The sequence below is a fragment of the Hippocampus zosterae genome, unplaced genomic scaffold (genome assembly GCF_025434085.1).
Source record: "Hippocampus zosterae strain Florida unplaced genomic scaffold, ASM2543408v3 HiC_scaffold_65, whole genome shotgun sequence".
NCBI classification, from domain to species: Eukaryota; Metazoa; Chordata; class Actinopteri; order Syngnathiformes; family Syngnathidae; genus Hippocampus; species Hippocampus zosterae.
The window spans coordinates 396,189-403,902 of NW_026262962.1; positions in this window are offsets into that span (position 1 = coordinate 396,189).

Genomic DNA, 7,714 nt, shown 5'->3' on the forward strand with positions numbered 1-7,714 from the left:
CTTGCTTGAGTAGTAGCATTCCAACAGAGCCATGTTATTGCATCTTGCCCATCTCTGCTCCATTTTTCATCAAGGTGCTCTGGTTCCCCAGCACCTGACGCAGACCTTGTTTGGCCGGGCGACGTCTGAGCTGGCATGTCATTCATTTTATTGTCTCTCATCATTGTATGAGGTACGCATTAGCGTGAAGGCTCTTGCCCAAGGACCCACACTGGATGGTGTTATGTGCTCATTTTTTGCCCCAAGTGGGGAGCGGAGGGACGGGCGCTGGGGGGGGGACCATCGTGGTGGGGCGGGCCCCTACGCGGGATGTGCCACCGGACCGTGGCTGAGGTGGCTGATCTCAAGAAGTCCTATCGGTGGCTGGAGGGGACTGGCCTGGGGGACAGCGCAGGGGCGCTCATCCTGGCTGCTCAGGAGCGGGCCTTGGGCGCCGGAGCCGTCGAGGCCCGGATGTGCCGCGCCGGACAGGACCCGGGGTGTGGGTTGTGCGGGGAGGCGCCTGGGACGATCCGGCACGTGGCTGCGGGGTGTGGGATGCTGGCAGGGGGGGCCTGCGTGGAGCGCCATGGCCAGGTGGCTGGCGTGGTCTGCCGAGGCATCTGTGCGGAGTGTGGACTGGGGGCCCCGGGGTCGGAGTGGGGGGCACCTCCGAGGGTGGTGGAGGGTGGCGGAGCGGGGATCCTGTGGGACTTCCGGATCCAGACTGGCGGGATGGTGGTGGCGAGCCAGCCAGATGTCGTGGTCGTGGATGGGGGGCGGAGGAGGGCCGTTGTGGTGGATGTGGCGGTCCCAGGTGGTGGAGGCATCGGGAGGGGGGAGCATGGGGTGCTCGGGGGGTACCAGGGGCTCGGGGAGGGGCTGGGGAGGGCCTGGGGGGTGGGGGTGGCGGTCGTGCCTGTGGTGGTCGGGGCGCTCGGGGCAGTGACCCCCGGACTGGATGGGTGGTTGCGACAGATCCCGGGACCAGCGTCGGACATCTCGGTCCGGAGGTGTGCGGTGCTTGGAGAGGCGGGGGTACTGCGCGGGGCCCTCGGGCTTCCTGGCCTCTGGTGGAGGACCCGAGCTGAATGAGGGACGGACACCACCCGAGGACACCTCCTATTGGCTCCATGATAAGAGCTCCACCCAGCAAAGAATTAACCCTTTAAAACCTGATTCTGAGCTTTCACAATTATTTACCGCCATTTGCGTAATATCTACAGTATACAGAAGGAATCAAGCAATTTTTACCAATGTATCTGTAGGTGATGTTTATTTATTATGTACACAGAGATAAAGAGTAATGGCACAGCTCTGCAGTATCTTTCCACTTTTATATATGTATGCTATACTAAATAAAATGAATAGGGCACCATATAATGCAACAGTTATGCAACTCCCTAAATAATGATGTGAATTTTCAGTTGTTGCTAAATCAGTTAGGATGTTATAATTTGTGGTGTAGATGCGAATTTAGGAGAGCAGGACAATATATCGCATTGCAATTGGAGCAGCAGCTTGGTTGATGATGTCCCCAAACCGGCTCATCTATTATATTTGTCGTGCAATACAATGAAAATGAGCACAATTGCAAAACATAGGCTTCTTATATTTTAAAATAAAATAATCACATGTTTACCGTTCTGGGGTTTCTACAATCATGAATGGAGGCATTATTTACAGCAGGTTGATGTTGTTGTTGTTGTTGTCGACCCCACCCGTGCCCCGACATTGGGGGACCGGGCCCTCACTCCGTCTCCCGGATCCCTAGACCCCCCTCCGCCGCCCAGCGGGCGACCAGGGCCGCCACTCCGCTTGGGTTTCGCCAGAGGTCCTCCGGAGTCAGTGTGGTGGGTATGTTTGTGCAGGTGAACAGGTGTTGTGTGTCGTGCACTTGCGTGCCGCATAGCGCACAGAGTGGTGTTGGGTGTGTGTCCGGTGTAATGTTGTGTAGGTAGGAGTGGAGGGCTGGTGATTTGTTGGTTCGGAGTTGTGCTAGGAGTTGTCTGGTTCTGTGTGGTAGGTCTTGCTCTGATGGGTCTATTTCTGGTGCTGGTGCATGTATTACTTTGTTGTGTTGTCTGGTGTCCAAGTGTGTTTGTACAAAGTGGGTGTGTATGTCTTTCATGTTCTGTTTTATGGTGTCGTTGTTGGTGTCCTGTGGTGCTGTGTCTTTGTTGTGTGTGTAGTTGTTGTTGTGGAAGATTGTTTGTTTCTTTTGTCTGGGTGGTGGTGGTTGTTGAGTGGGTGGGTTGGGTGTTGGGCTTTTTGTCTGATTTGCGATGCGTGTAGTTTTAGATGGGTGTTCAGTGGGAGAGTTTTTGTTTCCTCATGCAAGTGTTGTATGTTTGTGTCTTGTGTGCATCCTGTTGCTATTCTGAGTGCGGTGTTCTGTGTGGTCTGGAGTTTTGTCTTGTTTGTGTCCGATAGTGTTGGTGACCATATAGTGTTTGCGTATTCGAGGCGTGTGAGTGTGGTTGCTTTGTATGTGGTGAGTATAGTTTCTTTGGATTTTCCCCAGTGAGTGGTTGTTAAGGCTTTAAGTATTTTGTTTGATTGCTTGGCGCGGGTTAGAGTGTGTTGTGTGTGTTTTGAGAAGGTGAGTTTGGGGTCCCATGTTAATCCCAGTATTTTGGGTTCGCGGACTGTGGGTAGGGTGGTGTTATCTATTTGTAAAGTGAGCCTGTTGCTGTATTCTGCCGGATCCGGTGTGAACAGAGTGGTGGTGGTTTTGTCTGCGTTGAGTGTGAGTTGGTTCTGTTTTGTCCAGTTGTATATGTCGTGGAGATATTTTTGTACTTGTTGTTGTGCCTGTTGTGGTTTGACATGTGTGGATAGAATGGTGATGTCGTCTGCATATGTAACTGTGTGTACATTTGGAGGTGGTTGTGGTAAGTCTGCCATGTATATGTTGAATAGTGTTGGTGAAAGTACTCCCCCCTGTGGTACCCCCGTTTTCGTGTTTCTATGTTCTGATGTTTCCCCCCGGTATTGAGTGTATTGTCTGCGTCCCCTTATGTAGTTGAAGATGTATTTGATGATGATGTTTGGGGTGTTAGTGTTGTTGAGTTTGTTTGTGAGTGTGTGTAGGTTTACCGTGTCAAAGGCTTTGGACATGTCTAGGGCTATGGCAACTGTTCGTTGTGGTGGTTTTTGTTGATTGAAACCTGTGGCTATGATGTTGTGTATGTGGTGTAGTGCTGTGGTTGTGGAGTGTTGTTTTCGGAAGCCGTGTTGGTGAGAGGGTAGTTGAGTGTTGTTGGTAATGAAGGGTAGTATTACCTTTTCCATTGTTTTGGCTATTGGGCTGAGTAGTGCTATTGGTCTGTAAGATGGGCCGAGTGCGTGGTTTTTGTTGGGTTTTGGTATTGGGATTATTTTTGCAGTCTTCCATATTGCGGGGATGGTGTTGGTGTTGAGTGATGTGTTGTAAGTGTGTGTGAGTAGTGTTATTGCTTTGGGGCCTAGGTGTTTCAGATGTCTGATGTTTATGTTGTCTGGGCCTGTGGAGTTGTTGCTTTTGGAGCGTTGTAGTGCTTGTTTGACTTGTTGTTCTGTGATGGTTATGGGCGTGGTGTTGAGTTTTCGTATTTTGCGTTGTAGTTGTCTGTATGTTCTGTTGGTTTTGTGTTGTATTATGTTGGTGAATTGTTTGTTGAATGCTCGTGCTTTCTGTTTGTTGGATATTGCCGTGTGTTGTCCGAACTGTATTGTGGTGTTTTCTGGTGCTTTTTGTTCTTTGTTTGATAGTCTTGTTACTGTGTTCCAGAGTATGTATTGTTTGTGTCTGTGGTTCCATGCATCCGTTAAGTGTTCTTTCCATAGCTCTTGTTTGTGTTTTTGGATTTGTTTGTCTATTTCTTTGTTTAGGTCTGTGATGCGTGGGTCTTGGTGGTTTTGTTGTCTGATGTCGTTTCTTTGGCTGATGAGTGTTCTGATGTGTTGTGGTAGGAGAAGTGATTTGCTTTTTATTTTTCCGTGGGGTATGTGGTGTTTGTCTGCTGTAAGTATGAGGTTTGTGAGCATGGTGTTGGCTGTGTGGATGTTGTCAGGTATGGTTAAGTTCTCCAGTGCTGATTCTATTTCAGAGGTGTATCCTTCCCAGTCTGCTTTCCTGTAATTTGTGTAAGTTTGAAGGTGTTGTTGTAGGCGGAAAGGAGCACGCGTGTTGTGTGTGATTTTGATAGGAAGGTGGTCTGAACTGAGTGCGTGTATTGTGGTCCATGTTGTTCTGTTTGTGATGCTGTTGCTGGCTGTTGTGATGTCCGGTGATGTTGGTTGTTGGTTGATGTTTGTAGGTTTTCTGGTAGGTGTGTTTGCGTTTAGAGTGATTTGTTGGGAGTTCTGTAGTATGTCTGCAATGAGGGTGCCTCTGTGGTCGTCGTAGGGAGAGTGCCATTGTGTTGAGTGAGCGTTGATGTCTGCGGTTAGAATGGTGTTGTTCAGCGAGTTTATGTATTGGAAGGTGTTGGTGATGTCTGTGTCTTCTGTGGCGTGGTCTGGTCGGGTGGTATCTCTGGGGGGTATATACATGTTGCATATGTGTAGTCTTTTGTGGTTGGTTATGTGAATCTTTACGGTTTGAATTTCTGTAGTGTTGGTGTTAATGTTGTTGGGGATGTTCATGGGAGTGAATGTGACTGATTTGTGAATGTATGTGAGCAGTCCTCCTCCTCCCTTGTGTTCTCTGTCTTTCCTAATGCTGGTGTAGTTGGTGAGACGAGGTGTGTTGTGTTGTTTTTCTAGTTTGGTTTCTTGTATGGTGATGATGTCTGCGTGCTGTTGTGAGGCGAGTTCTTCTAGTTCTGTTTTCTTGTTTTGGATGCCGTTGATGTTTATTTGTAGTATGGTCAGTGTGTGTTTGTTGTTTTTGTTGGTGGGTGTTGTTCTTTGTGGGTTGTTCGGGGGTTGTGGTGTTGGGGTGTTTGTTGTTTGCGTGTGTGTTCTGCATGTCCACGTGTTTGTGTATTGGCGGGTGGTGATGCTGGAGCAATGTCTGTGTATCCAGTGTGGGTGTGTTGAGTTGCATCTGAGTGAGGTTTGTCTGCGTGTGATGATTCTATTGCAGCTATTGCAGGTCCAGGTTTGGGGGGGTGGTCTTGTGTTTGTTGTATCTCTGTTGGAGTTGTCTGTCCGTGTTGCCTTTGAGGGTAGTGTTGGTGAGGCGAGTGTGTTGTTTTGGTCTGTTTGTGCTCTGCTGCCTGTTGGTGTCCTACGAGGTGTTGTTGTTCGTGGTGGTGTTTTGGGATGTAGTCTGCATTTCCATGTTATGTTGTATTGTCTAGTGTTTATGTTTGTGCAATGTTTGTGTACCCAGTGTGGTGTGTGGTGGTTGCATCTGAAGGATGTCTGTCTTCTTGTAATCTGTTGTGTGCAAATGTCGCATGTCCAGGTAGTTTGTTGTGTGTGTGTTTGTTGCGTGCGTGAGAGTGTCTGTGTGGGCCCCGGATTTGTCTCTATGTCCCCCGCCTGGAGCAAAAGGTCCGCCCGCCACCCTGCCAGGTTCAGGGGGCGGTTAGCCGAAAAAAAAAAAACGGCCGTAAGGGCACCCCGTTCGGGGTGCAGGGATTGGTTCCTTGATTTGTCCCCCCGTTCGGGGGGAACCCTCCAACTGCGAGTAAGCCAAGGAGTTTGGAGGTACAGCAGGTTGACAGCAGTGTGATCGAGCAGATTAGATAGAGTAGAATTTGAATGGGGCTTCACTGATTTATTTCATACAATTCATATCTAAAACACAGTTGAAAAATATTTGATTGTTAAAATATTTAAATACAAGAACTATATCAAGAAATTAACAAAACATAGTTTTTTTAGTTAGGAGAAAAGTCTAAAAACATATCACAAATGACAAACGTTGTGCCTCTCCTCCTCCTGTTCTTCAATGAAGCTGATCACCCTCCAGCTCCCGTTAGAAACATCGTGCTGCTGAAGGTGTGCCGGCAGAATGGTTGTGATACAGGAGGTGCTGTGGACTCTCCCAGAAACGAGGACCTAGTTTAGTTGTAGATCCAGTAAAACATAGTGCAAATGTGACATTATTTATAATGCACAGTTACAGTCTTGTGAATATTAAAAAATGTACTTCATGTAATGCAGGAAGCGAATATTTCAAACGAACTAAGGCAGCAAACAGTAAGAGCAAAATCGTGTTCCAAACATTAACTCTTTTTTTAAATGTCAATTAGCTTGTGAGTAATAAGACAAAATGTGACTGTCAGACAGAGAACTGTCAGAGCAAACGGTAGATTTTAGAAAGTCCTGCCGAAATAAATCTGCACCCGACTGCGACTGTCAGCGTTGAACTGCCGCCATTGCTGTCAAAGTCAGACACATCTCCAAAATTGTTGGAGCAAATTTTTAAGCAGGCTTCATCTTGATAAATTGACCACGTATTTGACATTTACACCATAACGTTACCGCCTAAAATAATCGTAAAACAAAATTTTGTGTAACAACAAGAGTAATATGTACCCCAAAAGCTTTCAAAGCGTCTGAAAGTTTTCTCCTCCGTTTTTGTTGGGGCTTGGCTCGAAATGCATCATGATTGGCCGCCCGAAGTCCACGTGTCTGTCGGACGTGCTCTCATTGGTCTACAATACCATCACGGATGAATAAATACTCAAAGGGCTTGCCAGGCAAGCCCTTTGAACCCTTTAAATACTCAATGGGCTTGCCTGGCAAGCCCTTTGAGTATTTATTCCATATTGCCCACTAGTTCACTAGTAAGGTCATTTTGACGCTTACCAGTGAACATGTAAGGCCATAAATGTGCCCACTAGTTCACTAGTAAGATCATTTTGAGGCTTACTAGTTGACATGTAAGCCACAAAACGCCCGCTAGTTCACTAGTAAGATAATTTTGAGGCTTCTAGTGAACATGTAAGCCACAGAACGCCCACTAGTTCACTAGTAAGATCATTTTGACGCTTACTAGTGAACATGTAAGCCACAAAACGCTCACTAGTTCACTAGTAAGGTCATTTTGACGCTTACTAGTGAACATGTAAGCCACAAAACGCTCACTGGTTCACTAGTAAGGTAATTTTGACGCTTACTAGTGAACATGTAAGCCACAAAACGCCCACTAGTTCCCTAGTAAGATCATTTTGACACTTATTTATGAACATGTCAGCCACAAAACGCTCACTCGTTCACTAGTAAGATCATTTTGACGCTTACTAGTGAACATGTAAGCCACAAAACGCCCACTAGTTCACTAGTAAGGTCATTTTGACGCTTACTAGTGAACATGTAAGCCACAAAACGCCCACTAGTTCACTAGTAAGATCATTTTGACGCTTACTAGTGAACATGTAAGGCCATAAATGTGCCCACTAGTTCACTAGTAAGTTCATTTTGAGGCTTACTAGTTGACATGTAAGCCACACATCGCCTACTAGTTCACTAGTAAGATCATTTTGAGGCTTACTAGTGAACATGTAAGCCACAAAACGCCCAATAGTTCACTAGTAAGATCATTTTGACGCTTACTAGTGAACATGTAAGCCACAAAACGCTCACTAGTTTACTAGTAAGGTCATTTTGACGCTTACTAGTGAACATGTAAGCCACAAAACGCTCACTAGTTCACTAGTAAGGTCATTTTGACGCTTACTAGTGAACATGTAAGCCGCAAAACGCCCACTAGTTCACTAATAAGATTATTTTGACGCTTACTACTGAACATTTAAGGCCATAAATGTGCCCACTAATTCACTGGTAAGATGATTTT